Source organism: Tenrec ecaudatus, chromosome 16, assembly GCF_050624435.1.
Source record: "Tenrec ecaudatus isolate mTenEca1 chromosome 16, mTenEca1.hap1, whole genome shotgun sequence".
NCBI classification, from domain to species: Eukaryota; Metazoa; Chordata; class Mammalia; order Afrosoricida; family Tenrecidae; genus Tenrec; species Tenrec ecaudatus.
Genome location: NC_134545.1, coordinates 44521627 through 44544161, shown reverse-complemented (window position 1 = coordinate 44544161; position 22535 = coordinate 44521627). Strand labels below are relative to the sequence as shown.

The 22535-nt window shown below is 41.0% G+C and overlaps 1 protein-coding gene and 1 pseudogene across 5 annotated transcripts in view; one reads left to right on the top strand and one right to left on the bottom strand.

Annotated features, from left to right (window-relative positions):
* Positions 1–22535, top strand: part of KAT6B (lysine acetyltransferase 6B) — a 273044-nt gene that overhangs the window by 47978 nt on the left and 202531 nt on the right. The gene's annotated exons all lie outside the window — the stretch shown is intronic.
* Positions 19382–20476, bottom strand: LOC142429372 (heterogeneous nuclear ribonucleoprotein A3 pseudogene; annotated as a pseudogene).

The window sequence follows — 22535 nt, the reverse complement described above, 5'->3', positions numbered from 1 at the left end:
ACCCTGACTGACCCATCTTCTCTCCTAAACCCCTCTATGAGGGGATCTCCAGTGGCCGACACTTGGGCCCTGGGTCTCCACTCTGCACTTCCCCTTTCATTCACTATGGTGTGTGTGTGTGTGTGTGTATACACACACACACACATATATACATATCCTTTTTTTTTTTAACATGATGCCTTATACCTGGTCTCTTTGGCACCTTGTGATCGCACTGGCTGGTGTGCTTCTTCCATGTGGGCTTTATTGCTTCTGAGCTAGATGACTGCTTGTTCACCTTCAAGCCTTTAAGACCCCAGACACTATCTCTTTCGATAGCCGGGCACCATCAACTTTCTTCGCCACATTTGCTTATGCACCCCGATAACATTATTTTCATTGCTACTTCATATCCTTAATTTTGCCACTGTAATGAATCAGGCGACCCATGTGAAAGGGTCATTTAACTACCAAAGGGGTTGCAACTCACAGGTTGAGAACCGCTGCTCTAGTTCTTCTGGTCTCTGGATCATGGAGATTGATGCAGCATGATCCAATAAATTAACAGGATTAGTTCTTTCCATGTGTCTTTGATTGTTATCAATTTTCTTTCTTAGAGACAGGAAGAAACCAATAGTTACTCCTTTATGGTCACTCAAGAGCTTTTAAGACTTCATTTGTGGGGAAACTGATTACAAGGATCTACATATAACCTTCTCCCTGGGGGACGGACAACAGAAAAGTGGGTGAGAGGAGATGTCCGACAGGGCAAGATATGACAAAATAATAATTTATAAATTATCAAGGGTTCATGAGGGAGGGGGGAACCAGAAGGGAGGGAGGGAAAAATGAGGAGCTGATGCCAGGGGCTTAAGTGGAGTGCAAATGTTTTGAGAATGAAGAGGGCAATGAATGTACAAATGTGCTTTACACAATGGATGTATGAATTGTAATAAGAGTTGTATGTGCCCCTAATAAAATGATTTAAAAAAAAAGACTTCATTTGTGACTTAAAGTAGCATGTAGAATATTGTCTTTGTGGACAGTGTTATCCAGTTGCCCTAAGTGTTGTCTGAGACTATGATCCTGAGTCCCCAGGTCCAGTGTTTTATTCTTTCAGGATGCCTGGTTATGCCTAAGAAATTTTCATAACTTTACCCTTTGTATGGATACATTTGCAATGAAGCTAAAATACTCACTTACCTCTGAAATGTATATATGTGTGAGTATACTTGTAGTTTTTTCTTCTACACCTGTTCAGACTCTGTGTACTATTAGCATTGTTACTACAGGTTTGTGTTCTTTGTGTTCAAAATATTTCCCTCTATTGCCTTTCATTCTTGCACCTATAGTGCCTTCACCTGCCTACATAATTTTGTGCCAAACTCACAGTTTTCACATTACCTCCCCCTTCCCCTTACTTAACACGTATCTATCCTGAATCTCGTGACTTCCCTGTCCACCCTGGTAACCATTGACAATTTTAAAAAATAATATGAAAATCTTACCTTGGCCTTTTTTTTTTAACTTTTTACGATAGTGATCTCACATACAATATTTATCCTTTTGTGATTTACTAATTTCATTGTGTGTATGTGCCAACATTTGTTTATCCATTCTAACACCGATGAACATTTAAGTCGTTTCTATCTTTTTGCTTTTAGGGGTAGTGCTGTGATGAATATGGAAGCACATGTGTTTATTTGTATTGCACTTCTTAATTTGCTCGGATGTATACCAGATAGAGCGATTGCTGGGTCATCTGGTATTTCTAGTGTTGAATTTTTGAGGAAGCGCCATATGCCTTTCCACAGTGGTTGGGCCATTTTCCAGCCCCCACCAATAGTGTGAGGAGTCCAGCGTCTCTGTGCCCTCACCAGTACTTGTTGTTTCCTGTTTTCTTTAAACTTTGCTACCTTTGTAGGGTGAGATGATATCTCATTGTTTTCATTGCCATCTTTTGAATGTCAAATGATTGCAAGAGTTTTTCATATGTTCATTGGCTACATGAATGTCTTCTAGGGAGAAATTTCTGTTCCTATCCTCTGCCCATTTTTAAATTGAATTATGTTTTTTTGTTGTTGTTCAGGTGTAGGAGTTTTCTGTAAATTTTAGATTAGTCCCTTATTTGATATGCCATAATCCAAACTTTTCTCCAAATCTTTATAGATTATCTTTTTGAAATATTTTATACACATAAATGTCCAGTTTTTAGCAGGTCTAAGTAATCTGTTTTCGTATTTTCAGTTATATTTAACAGTGTACATGTGCCATTCATTAGGTCACCTCAGGTTGCCCCTCTTTTTTCTTTTTCGCCCCTCTTTTTTCATTGATGAAAGTTTGCATTTAAGTCTGATTTATTTTGAGGTCATTTTTACACATAGTGTAAGCTTTCGGCCCTGTTTCATTTTTCTGCAAATGCATATTCAGTTTTGCTAGTACCAGTTCTTTCCAGTTAATGAGTTCTGTCTCTGGTCAAAATCAGCTGTCCCTCAGTTGAAGGATTTACTTTTGTGTTCTCAGTTCTCTTCCCTTGGTCTCTATGCTTGTTATGGTACTACCAAGCTGTTTTGACTACTGAGGCTCTGTAATAGTTTTTGAGGTTGGGACACTCACTGCTTTTAAAATTTTTCATGTGAGTTAGATGGTGATTTACAGAGCAGATCATAGTTTATGTTCAACTATTCATACAACATTCAGATTCAACTCATTCATTGCAATTCATTCTGCCTTTGGGTAAATGCTGCCCTTTTGGTCTTAAATAGTTGATTATTTTAACATGGGAGTGAGTTCAGTTTTAGACTTGAAGGATGACTAAGGTCCATAGTCTTGGGCCATCAGTCTCTCTCCAACCAATAAGCCTCGTAGGGAAGAGTTTTCTGTAAGGCCACTAAAAATTGTTAGTTTTGCACAGTTATAGTATGGTGAAGAGAAGACTGTTACCAAAAATGGCGAGACTTGGATTCCAAGGTTGCTGCCGCTATTAAGTGAGCATCACTTTTATGTGAACAGTGGGCTTTCAGGTCTCTACTGGGTTGGAATGTGAGTGTAGTTTGAGCTCTTGGTGTACTGTTTAATATTGTTTTTAAAAAATAATATTTGGATGTAGTGAGCTTGGGCTTTGGGGAAGTGAAATTCAATAAAAAATTTGAATTTAGGAGGGAGGGGGAAAACAAAGAGGACCTGATGCAGAGGGCTTAAGTGGAGAGCAAGTGCTTTGAGAGTGATTAGGGCAAAGAATGTACGGATGTCCTTTATACAATTGATGTAGATATATATGTGTGGATTGTGATAAGAGTTGTATGAGCCCCTAATAAAATGTTTTAAAAAATTTGAATTTAGGAACTCAGTAATGCAATGCTTATATATCAAAAGACTTGCTCCTGTACAAATGAAATTCTTAGTGTTCTTCCACAGAGACTCCCTCCCCTCATCGATTTCCTTTTGTGTGTGTGCTAAGGTGAATTGACATTTTTTTAAACATTTATTTTGCATGATAAAAATTCTCAGGTCTCTTGCTTTCTGATGGTCGGACTAGAGTGCAATTGCCTTAGTCAGTTCCCTGCATCAGCTGGCCAGGCTCACTTCTCCAAAACATCCCTGAGGAGAAGCCACATGGACCTACCATGATGCAGCCCTGGGTGCTGGCGCAGCTGTGTGGAGACCCCTGCCAGTGCTGAGATGCTTACATGTTCACTGACTCGGCTTTCCTCCTGCAGTTGGCGTCATTGCATCTGTTTTGTGAGATGGAGGATGACTTTGTGGATTGGTGTCGGACATATGCGCTTGTAATGTTGGACTTACAGACTTGGGCATTACCGGGTTGGGATACTTTCTTAATGTACACTCACCCTTTATATAACCCTCTCTCTCATACATGATTTTCTAGGGTTGCCGCACCATCCACGGTCACCAGTATGCCAGCTCTTTGTTCCGATGCAAACCTTTGTATTACATAGATGGCAACTTCACTTCTTCCACGTAATAAAATATTTATTTTGGAGATCAGTCTTTTACACTGTATAAAATGATGTGCCCTTTCTAGTGATTGAATGTATCTTTTGCTGCAATGAATATCCTTATAGGAATATTAAAGATGTTTGTCCATCTGTAGGAGATCTATGTTAACAACCTTGGTTAGAGAGGGCACACAATTTAAGGTTAGCCCCTCCTTCCACTACCTATCCAAAACGGATTCCTTTTTTTTTTTTTTTTTGGGTGGCTTCTAACTTTTGTTCTTTTCATGCACTGGCCTTCTCTTCTGCAAGATAATTTTTTAAAAGTTCTAAGGAATAGGGTAGGAATACAACTTAGAGATATTTTTAGTATTTTTATTGTCTTAAAAAATTTAATAATAGAATAGAAAGCCCCCTCAATTTCAGTTATTCCCCCTGTCAAATGACAAAAGAATATATTCACAGGGTTGTTCATAGTTGTCAAGTTGACCCCATATGTGCAGAGGAGAACTGTGCCAGGAGTTTTCAAGGCCTGTTTCATAAGGCATCTCTGCTGAATTTGAACAGCCTACACTTTGGCTAATAGTCTAGTGCTTAACTGTGTGCACCACCCAAACAAAAACCCCACTGTCAAGTCAGCTTTGAACCATGGAAGCCCTGTAGGACAGGGGAGAGCTCCTCTGTGGGTCTCTGAGGCGGTAATGATTGACGGGAATAGGAAGCCTCATCTTTCTCCTGAAGAGTGTCTGGTGGTTTTGAACTGCTCACCCTGTAGTTAGCAGCCCAACGAGTAACCACCATGCCATCAGGGCTCCTTTACATCACCTAAGGCTGTTAATTATGATATAATGAGATCATGTATTTTAAGCAGCCTGACGCAAGGCCTACTAAATGAAATATGAGGTAGGAATTTTGAACATGTATCAGCTCTTTTGACATAACTTTAATGCCTGTAACTTTAATCTTTCATTTGCTCAGTGTTCTTCCCAATCCTATTTTTTAAAAAGGGAGGATCGTAAATGATTACTTTTCTTTAGTTTAATACCAGCGTTTTTATATTTTTCTTTATTATTTAGATAACTTTCTCCCTGCTCCCTCAAGCCATTGGCTAGTTCAGTGTGGGGGTTTTCCCCCCTGAACAGTGTGCATTCATTATAATTTTTGTAAGTTACTGTCTATACTAATTCTTTTCATATCTTTTATTGTTTCACTAAAGGGGCATATCAGCCAAGTGCCATAGATCAGCGGTTCTCAACCTGTGGGTTACAACCCCCTTGGGGGTCAAACGACCCTTTCTCAGGGGTCGTCCGGTTCATAACAGTAGCAAAATGACAGTAATGAAGTAACAATGAAAATAATTTTATGGTTGCCGTCACCACAACATGAAGAACTATTAAAAAAGGTCATGGCATTGGGAAGGTTGAGAACCACTGCCATAGATGAACTTTGATTGGATCTCTACCAGAAGAAGAAAAAAGCAAAAACCTAGAGAATCATCTTGGAGTATAACTGATTAAATTTGCATTTAGACTAACTATTAGGCGAAATGATAACATTAATCTTAATTTTCTTCAGTATGATCATGGTATTTTGGTTATCTGGGGTTATGTTTCTATTCTTATATGCTAGATTCCTTCAGAAGTATTGAATGATCAAGTGTCGTGTTTGCAGCTCACTTTCAGATGGTTCAGAGACAACCAACAACAAAAATGTGTATGATATAAATCCAAAAAACCAAACCCACTGCTATTGTTTTGATTTGTGACTCTGTAGTACAGGGTAGAACTGCCCTGCGGTTCTGAAGGCTATACACCTTTATCAAAGCAGACTTAAATCTTTCTCCCATGGATGGCTGATGGGTTGGAGCCCCCACCTTTTGGTTAGTATCTGAGCTGCTTAACCACTGTGCTGCCAGGCCACTGCAGGAGACAAAGATAGGGAGCAAGCATGCTAACACTTGGTGAATCTAGAATCCAGGTGAAATTTATACAAGTGTTCATTTTTTTACTCCATCAACTTTCCAAGACACTTGAATTTTTTCATTGTAAAGTTAGAAAATAATATTAACTAGAATATTTATGAAAAATTAAATCGTAAAAAAATAAATAAAAAAAAGAAAAATTAAATCGTTCCACTTTCTTTACTTTAATGGATTGCTGGATAATAGAACTATAGCATTATTTCAAGTGGAAAACAAATAATTATTATTATAGACATAACTACAAAAGTTATAATTAAATCATTTTATTCAAAGGAGTTGACTGTAAACCCTCTAAACCGTAGGCCTGCAATCTCAGAGCAAGATTAGCAAGCATTAAACCACTCCCTCCTGTTTAGCTCATTCTAACTCATAGTGACAATACAGGACAGAATTGAATGGTTCCCTAGTGTTTCCAAGGCTGTAATTCTTGATGGAAGTAGACTACCTCATTTTTTCCATGGAGTGACTGGTGGTTCAAATACACAACCTTTCAGTTAGCTGACTAATGCCCAACCCATTTTATTACTGGAGTAGCAAACTCCTTTAGCAAGCACTAGAAAGGGGTTAAAGATGTACGAACGGGTTCCCAAAAGTTCGCAGAAAAATATCATTCTCGATTTCTCCCCATTATCTTTATATTCCATTTTAAAGCTCAAAATTAATTTTAAATATTAATAAAAAATACAAAACTGAGCCTTTCTCTTTGATTTACTCAGAGGCCATGAAAGAAAATTGAAACAGGAACAACTTACTCATTTTTGTGGTCCAGATCAGCTCAAATGACCACAAGCATTATTTTTTTTTAAATCATTTTATTAGGGGCTCATACAACTCAACACAATCCATGCATACATCAATTATGTAAAGCACATCCATACATTCATTGCCCTCATCATTCTCAAACATTTGGTCTCCACTTAAGCCCTTGGCATTAGGTCCTCATTTTTTCCTCTCCCTCCCCGCTTTCCCCTCCCTCATGAGCCCTTGATAATTTATAGATTATTTTTTGGTCACATCTTGCCCTGTCCGATGTCTCCCTTCACCCACTTTTCTGTTGTCTGTCCCCAAGGGAGGAGGTCACATGTAGATCCTTGTAATCATTTTCTACTTTACAACCCACTCTCCCTCTACCCTCCCAGTATCACCACTCACACCGCTGGTCCTGAAGGGATCATTTGCCCTGGATTCCCTGTGTTTCCAGTTCCTATCTGTACCAGTGTGCATCCTCTGGTCTAGCCAGCCTTGCAAGGTAGAATTTGGATCATGGTAGTGGGATGTGGAGGAAGCATTTAGGAACTAGTGGAAAGTTGTATTTTTCATCGGTGCTACATCGCACCGACTGACTTGACTCCTCCCCTTGACCCTTTTGCAAGGGGATCTCCAGTGGCAGACAAATGGGCTTTGGGTCTCTACTCTGCACTCCCCACCCTCATTCACTACGGTAAGATTTTTTTTTGTTCTGATGATGCCTTATAACTGATCCCTTTGACACCTCGTGATCGCACAGGCTGGTGTGCTTCTTCCATGTGGGCTTTGTTGCTCCTGAGCTAGATAGCCACTTGTTTGCCTTCAAGCCTTTAAGACCCCAGACGCTATACCTTTGGATTGCCGGCCACCATCAACTTTGTTCGCCACATTTGCTTATGCACCCATTTGTCCTCAGCGATCGTATCATGAATGTGTGTGCCCAATGATATGATTTTTTGTTCTTTGATGCCTGATAACTGATCCCTTCAGCATCTCATGATCACACAAGTTGGTGTGTTCTTCCATGTGGGCTTTGTTGCTGCTGAGCTAGATGGCGGCTTGTTTATCTTCAAACCTTTAAGACCCCAGGCGCTGCATCTTTTGATAGCTGGGCACCATCAGCTTTCTTCACCACATTTGCTTATTCACCCGCTTTGTCTTCAGCGTTTATGTTGGCAAGGTGAGCATCATTGAAAGCCAATTTAATAGAAGAAAGTATTCTTGCATTGAGGGAGTACTTGAGAGGAGGCCCAATGTCCTTCAGCTACCTTAATACTAAACCTATAAATATAGGCACAAAGATCGATTTCCCCATCCTTATATATAAATACATTTGCATATGTACATGTCTTTATCTATACCTCTATAAATGCCCTTTGTCTCCCAACTCTTTCCTCTTATTTCCCTTGACTTTCTTCCTGTCCCACTATCATGCTCAGTCCCCACCTGGGTTTTTAGCAATACCTCTTCATTACATTACCCTTGATCATGCCCTACCAGACCTCTCACACCCACCTCACCAACAATTTGGATCACTTGTTGTTCCCTTGTCCCTGGGTTTGTTAACACCACTTCCTTTCCCCCCACCTTCCCTTATCCCATGCCCCCCCCCCCCCCCCGGAACTGTCAGTCCTGTTGTCTTCTCCTCTAGATTGTTCATCTAGCCTATCTTATTTAGACAGGCCTGCAGAGATAATAACATGCACAAAATCAAGACAGAGCACAACCAAGCAACAATATACAACAAAACAACAACAACAATAAACCACTGACAAAGAACAAAATAGAACAAGAAAGGAAAGATTGTAGTTAGTTCAAGGACCGTTTGTTGGCCTTTAAGTGTTTTCCAGTGCAGTCTGTTAGGGCACCATGCCCTGGCCCCAAAGTCCACCTTCAGCATTCCCTGGGGGACCTTACCGCCCCATTCCCTTGCTGTTCCGCTGCACTCCCCCAGTGCTTTGCCTCGGTGTGGCACAATTCCCACACTGTGTCTCCGGTGCTGTCCCCTGCAGGGCCAGTGAGGGGTGTCATGTCTCATAGCGGGGCTGACCATGTGGTCCTCTCTCTGGACTGGCTGCTCTAATTGGGGTCATCGTCCTCAAGGCCTGGTGGGCCAGGATATGCTCCACTCTCCTACTCCCCCTTCATTTGCTCCCATGTGCTCAGATCAGATATGTCCCTCTTCCGGAGCTGCACATTCAATGCTGTCCTTTGAAATAAATTCTTCTGGGGGAAGGGGCAGGCGTCCACTTAGTATTTGGTATTGGGGCCAGCCCCCCAGATCTCTCCACTGGCTCCCTACGCCTTCCCAGAATGTTGCATTCACACCTTTGGGGACTGGGTTGAGGTCTGGTCCCTCTTTCCCTGTGGAGATATAAACAAGCATTATTTTAACGTATCTTGAATATCGCTTTTTGTGGGGGGAGATGCTCTGGTGGCACATTGGTTACTATGCTTTGGGCTGGACTCACCAAGCTGGCAATTTGAAACAACCAGCCAATTCTCAGAAGAAAGATTGGGTTTTTCTACTCCCGTAAAGAGTTACAGTCTCGGACCCTCTTAGGAGCAGTTGTGCTCTGTTCTGCAGGATCACGGCAAGTTGGCATTGACTTGACAGCAGTGAGTTGTTTGGAGTTTTGAATACCACTAGAGATAGAATTCCGTACTTTGGGAAATACTGTATCAGGTAATCTGCGTACGTGCAATATGTTGTAAGGGGAAGGGGAGCTTCTAGCTTGAATTCTGTGCATAAGGTGTAATATGTACATTTAAATCTATATTGAATTATTATAGTCATACCTTCCAAGCGCACTGCTGTCAAATTGATGATTCACTGCAACCTAATAATAGCAAATAGATGCCTAGTTGAATGATGGCCTGACATAGTGTAGATGTCAGATATGCCACCCCAATTTTGGTTTCTTTCTTTCCAAGTTGCTCCTATAGTTAGGTTTTTGGCACTTTGTTTTGTGTTCCTTTTTCTTCCTCCTGGCCACATAGTCCTTTCTATTTGGAACGTGGCACTACGTCATTTGGCCTCTTGAACAATGAAGAGATCCAGATCATCATTGTTGCTCATTTTGTTATCCCAGGACAAGATTCGATTGAATAAAGCACATTACCCATCTGGCCTGGAAATTTCAGTGAGACTCAAAATAGCTTACTAACAAGTTGTTGGTTTATGGTATCTGGAGATTTTCTAAAAGTTCAGGTTTTTTTAAAGCTGTTGCTAAGAGAGAAACTTCGTTGACCTGAGGGACACGAGGACATGTCTGTGTGCTCATGTTGCTAGTTGCTTTATAGGCATTTGGTCCTGTCGCCTTGCAGATGGTTAGACTTCGTGAAGTGGGGAAATGTGTGCTGATTATCTTACTGCATTAGGTAACCTTTTGTTGTTAATTGAATTCTGTAGACCAGTTGGTCAGCGATCAGCTGCTTCATGTAGCTTGGTTTGGGTTTGGAAGTTCACAGAAGACCATCTTAAAGGGTGGCTAGTTGCATCCAGGTATTCAACAAACAACACTGAAAACCTTCCTCTTTTTTACACTACTTGCTCCTCTGATGGGAGTCACTAGCCAGAAATATTTCTTCTTTTTGCTTAGGTAATGAAATGACTGAAGTGATAGTTTAGTGAATGGCTAAATATTGAGAATTTTTTAATGTTTTAAGTTGTGGAAATACAGCATTTTGATGGTTGATCATTCAAAAGCTTTATATGGCAGAATCTATTTTGAAGATGATAAACTACCATTTACACTCGTGTATAAGCTGAGTTTCTCAGCACATTTTTAATGTCATTTTGTGGTAAAATTAGGTGCCTTGGCTGATATTTGGGTTGGCTTATCCTCGAGAACATATGGCAATAGGTTTGTGTTATCTCAGTTTCATTTTCACAAATACTCTGGAACTGAAAAGCATGCTTTAATGGTATCATTTGCTGGCAAGTTCTGTCTGTTTAGTTTTTTTGGTGTTTTGTTTTAAATTATATATTTTTGTATGGATTTACCCCCCTCAGATTTCTGGAAGCTGCTCAGATTGTTTCTTAATAAAAGGTTTCTTAATTGTTTTTTAATAAATTGTTGAAATTGTGTGACTCATTTCCCCTTTAGGGGGATTTTTCTTGGATGAGCTTTTCTGGTTTTACTAAGGGTTCAAGCTAGGTGATTTCAGAGAAAATTACTGTGGCACTTCCTTCATTTGCTTATTGTCAGAGAAAATCACTTCATAGTGATTAATGAAGAGCCATCCAATTTCTTTAGTTTGGTCATTTTTGATTCTGAGCCCACTTTTTCATTTGTGTTTATATGCTAGCTGTGATCCCAATATCTGCCACTATTTATTAAGCATACGGTTTGTGCTAGCACTAGATTGACCCTTTGCGTATGTTTTCCATTTTATCCTGATAGCAGCGTTATGAGGCAGGTCTTACATTAACTTCATCTTAGAGGTGATAAAGTCGTCTCCCAGGGAGGGGCGGTACTCATCAAAGGTCACAGAGTGAATTAGTGCGGAGTCGAGCCCCCAGACTCTGGTGCTCATGTGCTCTTGCCCCTGCTCCTGCGTCGATGAGCAATGAAGGTTAGCCTTGGTGCTGAGCTATGGTTTTGGGATCAAGTTCAAGAGAAAACTAAAAACCCTCAAGTTCTTGCGTAGGGTTTCTGCTCCTATGACTACTCTGTTCTTGTCTTGTGAGCGTGAAAGGACGATGACAGCATGAACGGGACACTTGGAAGATTGGTGCACTGGCCGTCACCTTACTCCCCAGCTAGCACGGCAGTTTGCTTCCTCCCTTCCTTTCCAAGTGTCCTTTTTGACTGTTGTTGTAAGGTATCTGCAGCTATGTAGTCTGCTTTCTAAATTATTGTGGTACTTTAACATTTGTGAAAAATTTAATCGAAAGGTAATGGAATCCCCCCAAATGATCATAAATATTTTCTTTTTTTATATATCACGCTTTAAAGACTTCCTTATTAATAGTCTATAATTTGTTTTAAACATTACTATTTTTATTAATTTCTTTTTAATATTTATTTGTTTAATATTAAACTCTATCATCCACCTTGATAGAAAAGATTCTTTCAAGAGAGACGTATCTGTTTCTGCACCTATGTTGAATAAATGCAAGCTTAAAAAAATTAAAATAATTTTCTGTTTGTGATCTTATCACTCAGGAGCAGTTGGACAGTGGGTTTTTTTTTGTTTTGTTTTGCCACATTTAGAGGTTTCTGGGAAAGGTGTTAGGATGATAGATGGGGTCACATGTTTTCTGGTCCTGTGTCAGAGGAAACCTGTGGAGAGTTCAAACTTGAAACCTGAATCAAAAGTAATGGGCAGATGATTGGAATTCAAGACCTTGGGTTGTATTTTAATAGCTGAGTGCCTTCCCAGGTTACTCAGGGTTTTATTCAGCAATGGGGTCACTATTTAATGATGGCCAGGAGCTCTGGTGACATAGTGTTTATGCATTGGGTTTCTAAGGTCAGCAATTTGAAACTACCAGCAGTTCCTTGTGAGAATGCTGAGACTTTCTACTCTTTTTTAAAAATTTATTTTTTCCAATATTTTATTGGCACACAATTGAATAATTCAGTCATCCAATCAAATCCAGAGGAATTGTACAATCAGCACCACATATATCTTAGAGCATTCCCCGCTATGGTTAAATCACCTTTAAAATGAGAAAGCTCCTGGTGCACGGCTATCAAAAGATACAGTGTCTGAAGTCCTAATAAAGCAGGTGTCCTCAAACTACGGCCATCTAGCTGAGAAGCAACAAAGCCCACCTGGAAGAAGCATATCAGCCTGTGTGATCATGAGGCGTCGATAGGATCAGGTATCAGGCATCAAAGACCTAGAACAAAAAATCATTTCATTGTTTGAAATTTCATTGTTTGAAATAGGTGGAATGTGGAGTGAAGACCCAAAGCACATTTGTAGGAGGAGATGAGCCAGTCAGGGCGCAGAATAGCACTGATGAAACATAAACTTTCCTCTAGTTCTGTAATGCCCTCCACCCAACCCCATGCCCCTGCCCACTATCATGAACCCAATTCTACCTTACAAATCTGGGTAGATCAGAGCATGTACATGGGTACAGATAAGAACTGGAAACACAGGAGATCCAGGACAGGTAAACGCCTGAGAGTAGCTATACTAGGAGGGTAAGGAGAAGGTGGGGTAGAAAGAAGGAAGTGATCACAGTGATCTACCTATAGCCCCCTCCCAAGGGGATGGGCAACAGAAAAGTGGGTATAGGGAGACATTGGTCAATGTAAGACATGAAAAAATAATCTATAAATTATCAAGGTTCATTAGGGAGGGAGCGGGGTAAAGAAGGGGAAAAATGAGCTGATATCAAGGGCTCAAGTAGAAAGAAAATATTTTGAAAAGGATAATGGCAAATGTGCTTGACACAATGGATATATGTATGGATTGTGATAAGAATTGTACAAGCCCCCAATAAAATGATTTATTAAAATTTAAAAAAGAAATGAGTTGTGCAGTTACAATCAGTTTTAGTGCTCCCTCCATACTCCCACCTTCTTTATTGACTCCTGAATCCCCTCTCCCTCCCCATCACCAGCCCCTGCAGCACCTTGTATCAGTTATTATCATTACACCGCCAATCCTCCTGTGCATCACTGTTGGGAAACCCAACAGAAGACAATGAAAAACAAATCACACTAAGGTGGTAAGGATAAGACCACATTAATAACAAGATGAAAATACAAGTAACATGTGAGAGGGTGAAGATCCCTATGACTTTCTATTCTTGTAAAAAGTTATTCTCAGAAGCCCACAGGAGCAGTTCTATCCTGTGCTATAGGGTTCTTTGAGTTGTAATTGACTTGATGACAATGTGTTTGTTTCTTTTGTTTGTTTTAGTGACTTTTCTAAACAGATGCTAATTCCAAATCTATTTGGAAGTCTTTTCATTTTGCATGTTTAAGCATAAATTGCTGGTTAGTTTTTATTGTAATTTTTCTTTTAAGAAATTAAACAGCATAATTACTTAGAACAATACAATAAGTGATTATGATCTATCAATTTCTGAGGGTAGAATTTAGTTAAAAGAAGAAATTGTATGTGTCCATAACTTTGTGGTGTATGTAGTGATTATAGAGAAACGCTGAAGTAAATAAATAAAGGTATAAGTGTGTAAGAAAGCCAGCTTAATCTTAATGAGATAATCTGTAGACATGTGCAGATGGAAAGAAATGGAGTCAGGTAAAAACTAGTCTTTTTGTTCTGTGATATTTGAAAAATGAATTGTTTTAAATGTAGAGAGTGACAGAAGATTGGCCTTTGAGTTTCTTGGAGAGGCTGGAGAAACAAGAGTTAGAGTTGCCTTACTCATTTCGTACCCTACTTTGTAGACTTTTTCTCTGAGCACTGAAGCCTCTTCTTTCTCCTGCAGGTCAAGTCCTTCTTGTGTAGCCATCATAAGGGATTCTTACTCTCTTCCTGCTATTCCATATCTGCTTGCTCCGGGCACCAGCGTGTTTGCCAAGTAACCCCATGCTTTGGACCCTCTGCTGTCCATTACACCAGCAATTAGACTTGCCTCCTGATCTGGAGCTGTCAACACACACTCTACAAGTGGAGCCAAGGGCGGAGCTAGCAGACCTAGAAGAAAACTACATTAATGGCAATTAGCAGAGGAAACACTCTCAGGCAGGCATGTCCCACCCTTCACTTCCTTGCTGACGTTTCTCCTCTTTTTTGAAAGTCTCCAAGTAGTGGAGCATTTAAAATTGGGGAGCAACATGATCTGACTTGTGTTCTTAAAATCTTTGAGAATATGACAACTAAGCGACACATGTGCTCTTGGATTAGGACGGAAAATAAAGTTGCAATAAAAGGACTGTGAAGTGACTGGGTCATGCAAATTGTTAATGTGCTAAACTGGCAATTCAAGTCTACCCACAGCTGTGTCTCTGAAGAAAGGGCTGGCTCTCCACTTCTGAAAGATCATAGTATTGAAACCCTCTGGGACAAGTTCACTCTGAAACATATGGGGTCGCTATGGATCAGATAAAGGATCATACTGGGACAAGTTGGCAGAATTTGTTGGCCAAACACGAAATAATCCAATTGTTGCCCTTGTTCTCTTGTGTCATCCATCACAGTTCTAACCCATAGCGACTCTCTAGGACAGAGTAGAACTACATCACAGGCTTTCCTAGACCACGTCAGGGGACTTTCCCGGAAGAGCCCTGGTGGTGTAGTGGTTACAGTCTGCTGCTCCCCAACCCCTGCCCCGCCTGCAGGCACTCAGCAGGTTGAACCCACCAGCTAGCTGCTCCCGGGGAGGAAAATGAGTCTTTCTACTCCTGCAAAGAGTTGCAGTCTCAGAAATCCACAGGGCTAGTTGAATCCAGTGCGGTGGGGTTGCTCAGAGTTGTGATCGACTCTGTGACACCGAATGTTTAGAATCTATGGGAGCAGATTTTTTATTCCTTTTGTAGCTGCTAGTGGGTTCCAACCATGGACCTTTCTGTTAGGAGCCAGATACTTAACCATTGCACCACCAGGGCTATGTAAATAATATGTTGTACCAGCATTAACTTTCTTGAACTTAATAACCCATTGTGGTTATGAAGGGAATTTGTCCTTTAGAGGGGTCAAGAATCATGGTCAATTGCAATATACAAGGGGGGTCTGAGAGTTTGTGGGTTAATGACTATCTTTTAGTTATATTTTTTCAGGGACTTTTTGAATCCTTGTATGGTACAGAAAAAATAGTACACAGAAGTGGTCATTGTTAAGGCCATATGGACTTTGATCTTTGGTAACATGGCAATTTTTTGTAGGCTTGAATGTTTTTAATAAAAATTTTTTTAAGGTCACTTAAGACTGGATGACCTATACAAGGACAAGAATTGAGTCAGGCAGGCTGTTGAAATAATAGAAGAATTGGCTGAGTTGAAACAGTGAGGACAGAGAGAAAGGGCAGATCTGAGTTAGGTTTAGAGGTGGGACTGATGAACTGCTGGTGACTGGATGTGGTGGCCAAGGGGAAGAGAAGGCTGCAGCGATTTCCCCTGTCGTAACACCATGATGAACTACATCCCCATCAATCCAGCTATTCTGAATGGTTAAGGCAGGTATTTAATTCACAGAAGTTGTGAGACTTAAGGAGGTAAAGGTGATTCATTTGAAGTTACCCAGAAAACCAAAACGTACACATGAAATGGGTCACTGGTTGGTTGTGAAGTCATTTCCTGGGGGAAAAAGAAAGAAAAGAAAAATGTAACATTTCTCATGTAGAAAGGTCACATAATGTTTCATAGAACTACTGTTTTAATTTAGTATGTACAAGAGGAGTTCAAAAAGTTCATGGAACTTATCTTGGTGTTATCTTTTGAGTTATTGAAGCACCCTTGTATATACTAGATCAGGGGTCAGCTCACTGGCTTGAGAGCCATAAGCATCTTGTTCAGTATTTACATACGACTCTGAATTAAAACGGAAAATGAAAATAGAAGTATCAGTTTTATTTTCAGATAATGGTGATTTTATTCATTTGTAAAAATATATTTTTGGCTCTTGAATAAGATTTACATTGTTGTGAGGGACAGGATTAAGTCTTCAGTCTTAAGAGTTTGTCGACCCCTGTACCAGACCATTGATGTAAAGTGTGTTTCTATTTCTTTTTTAATTAAATTTCAATTTCAATCAGCAAGTAAATTTTTTTAATAAGGCAAGAGGAGTTCAGATCTCAATGTCTCAGGAATACAGTAGCACTCTATTAGTATGAGCACACTCTGATGATGACATGCTATATCTGCAGTATACTACAAGGAAGGACAAACACGTGCATACAGAGTTTTTCTAAATGCTTCCTGTGGCAGCCAACATGTGAACTTGAATGCTGATGTAAATCTGTAAAAGCATCAGAATTCCAATTTCAAATATGCTTCAAACAACCAGACACACAGAAAAAAGAATTTTTTTTCCTGAACAGACAAGAAATATTGCTTGGTGTATTTATTCCCTCCCACCCCCCGCTTTATTTATTTGTTTGCTTATTAATCAAGTAATCATTTTTCTAGGGGCTTATATAACTCTTATCGTAATCCATACATACATCAATTGTGTCAAGCACATTTGTACATTCATTGCTCTCATCTTTCTCAAAACATTTGCTCTCCGCTTAAGCCCCTGACATCAGTTCATTTTTCCACCTCCCTCCCCATTCCCCACTCCCTCATGAACCCTTAATAATTTATAAATGATTTTTTGTCATATCTTACCCACTTTTCTATTGTCTGTCTCCCAGGGAGGAGGTTATATGTAGATCCTTGTAATTGGTTCCCCCTTTCTACTCCCACAACACCCCCCCCCACACACACACCTTCCTGGTATCGCCTCTCTTGGCACTGATCCTGAAGGGATCATCTGCCCTGGATTCCCTATGTTTCCAGTTCTTATTTGTACCAGTGTATATCATCTGGTCTAGCCAGATTTGTACGGTAGACTTGGGATCATGAGGGTGGGGGATAGGAGGGGAAGCATTTAGGAACTAGAGGAAAGTTGTATTTCATTGTTGCTACACTGAACCCTGACTGGCTCGACTCCTCCCCGAGACCCTTCTGTAAAGGGATATCCAGTTGCCCACAGATGTTTCTTGGGTCACCACTCTGCACTCCCCCTCATTCACAATGATATGATTTTTCGTTCTGATGATGCCTGATACCTGATCCCTTCAACACCTCGTGATTGCACAGGCTTGTGTGCTTCTTCCATGTGGGCTTTGTTGCTTCTGAGCTAGATGGCTGCTTGTTTACCTTCAAGCCTTTAAGACCCCAGACACTATCTATATCTTTGGATTGCCGGCCACCATCAACTTTCTTCGCCACATTTGCTTATGCACCCATTTGTCTTCAGTGATCGTATTGGAGAGGTGAGCATCATGAAATGCCAGTTTAATAGAAAAAAGTATTCTTGCATTGAGGGAGTTACTTGAATGAAGGCCCAATGTCCATCTGCTGCCTTAATACTAAACACACACACACACACACACACACACACACACATATATATATGCATGCAGATCTATTTTCACATCCTCATATATACATTTATTTACATATATACATGCCTTTATTTAAAGCTCTAAAAATGCCCTTTGCCTCCCAGGTCTTTCCTCTATTTCCTTTTACTTTCGTCTTGTCCCACTATCATGCTCAGCCATCATTTGAGTTTCAGTAATTCCTCTCAGTCACATTACCCTTGGTCATGCCCTACCAGTCTTCCTACACCCTCCTCACCACCTATTTGGATCACCTGTTGTTCCCTTGTCCCTAGGTTTGTTAATACCACTACCTTTCCCCCTCTCTCCCTCCCATGACCCTCTGGTACTGTCGGTCCGTTGTTTTCTCCTCCAGATTGTTCATCCAGCCTATCTTATTTAGACAGACCTGCAGAGATAACAACATGCACAAAAACAAGACAGAGCAAAACCAAGCAACAAAAGAAAACAAAACAACAAGTCAATGACAAAAAAAGAAAACACATCTACAAGAAAGAAAAGCTTGTAGTTAGTTCCAAGGACTGTTTGTTGCTTTTTAGGATTGTTTCCTGGTCAAGTCTGATGGAGTGCTGAGCCCTGGCCCCAAAGTGTATTTTTGGTATTCCCTGGGGACTTCGTTGCTTTGTTCCCCTTGCTGTTCTGTTCCACACCCTTAGTGTTTTGCCTGGGAGTGGTGGGATCAGATCGGGCAGAACTCCCACACTGTATCTCCTATAGTGTCCCCTGTGGGGCTATGGGTCAGTGAAGGATGTCGTGTCTCTTAGTGGGGCCGGCCATATGTCTTCTCTGTAGATTGGCTGCTCTGAGCGGGAATATCGTCCTCAAGGCTTGGTGGGCCAGGATGTGCTCCACTCTCTCTTCCTCCCCCTTCATTTGTTCCCATGTGCTCTGATCAGACATGCCCCTCTCCTGGAGCTGCAGGTTCAGTGCTGTCCTCTGAAATAAATTCTTCTGAGGGGAGGGGCAGGTGTCCACGTAGTTGTGATTGGGGCTGGCCCCTCAGACCTCTCCACTGGTTCCCTACTCCATGCCGGCATGTGGCATTCACATCCTGGAGCACTGGGTTGAAGTCTGGTCCCTCTTTCCCTGTGGAGATAAAAACAATACCCTCCCCTTGGGTGGGTTAGTGCCCTGTGCCCCCGCTACCCATTTCCTTTTTATTTATTTATTTTTGAATTTTGAGATATTTTTCATTGAAGGTAAATCTTAATGCAATTAAATTCACAAATATACTAATTGAAATACCCAATTCTAGTTGTTATCTAAAATACACATTGCAAACATACAAATATCTATTCTCTCTACGTGTCAGTGCCCATTCATATCATGGTTTGGAAATGGGCGTTCCTTAATTTTTTATTCCTGGTACCACTACCACAATTTACAGAGCAAGATACCTGGTGTAATGAAAAGACAAAGCTACCACAGATAAAAGACATCAGCAATGTACATCTAATCGACACCCCTGCACTTTGGCAGACTGTGGCGATGACAGTCCTAAACAAGAAGGGCTTCCTGTTTAAGCTGCAGTCACTTTCTGACTGTGGATCATCGCTCCTCTGTGGCAGATTTTTACAGTTCCTCTAACGCATTTGGGATGACTGTCTCAGAGTAACCTGCAGCTTTCCTGACAACTCCCGCTCTCTCTCCTGCTAAGAACTGAACCCCTTTTCTTCTGAATTGTTAGAACCTTCTGCTGCCATATCTACCACTTCCACCCCCAGATCCATAACCACCACCACAAGGACTGCCAGAGCTTCTTCACCAAAACTACCCCCCCTTTTATGAGTCCATAATTTGATTGCTGTTGCCCACTGTAATTTCCAAAATCATTATAGTACCCACCACCATAGTTCCCACCGCCAAAATTCCTCCCTCATTGTAACCATCATATCCTCCACCTTGCTTTCCATATCCTGGTCCTCCACCACCATGGCCCCCTCTACTACTAAAACCGGGACCTCCGCCATAGTTGCCACCATCACCTCCCAATCCATTATACCACCATCACCTCCTCCATAACTCCCTCTGCTGCCACCACCTCCACCACCATAGCCTCCTCTTCCACCAACGTTCCCACCACGGCCAATGTTCCCTCCACCACCTCCAAAGTTTCCTCCACGACCCATGAAGTTGCCAGAGCCACCTCCACGACCTCTGTGTGATCCAGCAGACTGCAGCTCTTATTTTGAAAGAGCCTTTTTCCTTCACAATTATGCCCATTCATAGAGTGGTTTTTCTGAACAACAATTTTATCAACTGTATCATGATCATCAAAAGTTACAAAGGCAAATCCTCTCTTTTTTCCCACTCTGCCTGTCCTCCATGACTTCTATGGTTTCAATCTTGTCATACTTTTCAAAGTAGTCTCTCAAGTTATATTCTTCTGTGGCTTCTTTTATGCCACCAACAAAAATTTCCTTCACTTTTCAATGGGCACCAGGCTTCATGGAATCCTCTGGACACAGCTCTCTTTGGTTCCACTTCATGCCCACCAACCTCGTGCACACATTGCTGTGTCCACCTCTTCCACACAGGAGGAAGTCACAAAACCAGAGCCCCTGGGATGTTTGTTTGGGGGTCTCTAATCACCACACAGTCTGTGAGTGTGCCCCATTTCTCAAAATGCCCTCTTAAACCTTCATCTGTAGTTTCAAGGCTCAGACCACCAAAAAGTTTTTGCAACTGTTCAGGTTCCTTTGGATCATGACCCTCCTCCCTGTGGCAGCGATAGCTGGAGTTGGGCTGGGGGCGATGGGGAGGCGGTTTTACCTCCATTTTGAGACCGGACTCACCTCTTCCAACTTGAGTTCAATATGAGACCCTTCTTTTTATTTATTTATTTTTCCTTCACCCCCTCCATTTTAGTTGGCTACCATATGTGTCCCTGGATTTGGTCTGGCCCGTGCCATACTGCCTGGTCCTCACTCCAGGAATGTTCGTATACAGTAGCTTTTTCCCTATGCCCCTTTTGTATTTTTTTTTAAAGCTTACCTCAGCGGACTCACGTTGTACTTGCCCTTTTGTGCTTGGCTTACTTCGCTGAGCATGATTTCCTCCACTTCTAACCATGCAGCGATGTGCTTCATGCGTTCATCACTGCTTTTTAGCGATGCGTAGTACTCCATTGTATGTATATATAACAGTTTTTAATCCACTCATGTTGATGGAAATTTGGGTTGTTTCCAACTTCTCGCAGTTGAAAATTTTATAGCTTATTAATTCTCTGGTAAGAACTCCCGTAATCAGTGCAGATCAAGTCACTGTAGAATCTTTGTTACTCCTTTTTGCCATCACTGATGTTGACCTGTGCAGTCACCCTGACTGTCTTCATCTGTCCTTGCGTTGTTTCCTGGAGGTCTTTGTCTGCTCACACAGGCTGTGTTGCAGGGTTGTGTTTAGGTCCTTATTTCTTTGCATAACCCAAAACACTGAAAATCACGCAGAAGCCAGTAGTCTTGCCACCACCAAAATAGGTTCTAAATCCAAATACAAAAATGACATCTGGTGTGGCCTTGTACATTTTGGCTAGTTTTTCATGAATTTCTGTCCTAGGCACTATACTTTCCCAGAGTTCATGAAGGCGGAGGATGCTCAAGCAGCCAGAGACTGGGAAGGGAGAGGACTGTAAAATGTGTTTCTTAAGTGGGCATTACCCCCAAAGCTGGAAAGCATCATAAAGGGGTTTTGTAGAGAAAGCTGCTATTGTCATCGAGGTCCTGTGGACCGCATAGGAACAAGAAAGCGCCGGCAAATGCACATGTTTCCTTTAGTCCTTTTAAGTGAAGAGGCACTCTAAAGAGGACAGTCGTGAGAAGGTAATATTTGGGTTTCCATCTGAATGAAACTCTTATTATTTAGCCTAGCCTTGGGGAATAGTGTTCCAAGCAGAAGTTACAGTCCTGGCAACTATAACTTGAAAAAATACCCAAGGGTGTTAGAGAGACAAAACTTTTAATTGTAGTAGTGTTGGATCTAGGCAGTGTAAAGGGAAGAGGTCAGATTTAGGATATGATTCATACCTAAAGCTCATAGGACTGACTTCTAGTTTGGATATAGTGTACATGGTGCCTCTAGAGGAGGCTGGGCAATGTGGATATATCCAGAGAGAGGCTCCAGATATAGTTAGTTGGATATTCTTGTTTTCTGGGAAGAAGTTTGGATCAGAAATAAAATTTGAGTGAAGTCAATTTATATCTGGTGTTTAAATGAGTAGAACTTAACTTGGAGAGAATGTGGATCAGGATGGGCAGTGATATAAATTCAGAATTCTGAGATGGAATAAATGAGAGAGCCAAGGAAGATAGCCTTGTAGGACCCTTGAAAAGGTATTTTTCTGAAGGAAGGGTTTACACTTGATCTTAGCCAAAAGGCCGAGAAGTGATGAAGGAAGGGTTTATGTAGGGCTGACTTCTTATATTTTAATCTAGATCTGCTACCCATTGGTGAGGTGATCTTAGGGAGTTAATTTTTCTGTGCAAAATCTATGTATTTTGATAATTGAGGATAACAATACTCATTTCACAGAATTGTTGGGTAAATTAAGTTAGTGTGTATGCATGTGTGTATAAGTTTAATATGTACGTAAAGTGTTAGACCACTCCTGGTGCTAGTGATGATTATTGTAAGGAATCTACTCAAGCTTATGGTCTAGATTCCGAATTAGTGTAGCAGTGTATAGTTCTGCTGGCTGTTCATTTATATCTGCTGTGTGTGTGATAGTCAATTTGTGAGCCGTTATTCAACACTGGAGCATTTTGAATAATGAGGGAACTGGGTTACTGGATGACTATTAAATAGTAATCTCAAGTCACTATTAAATCAAAATAATGGAAAA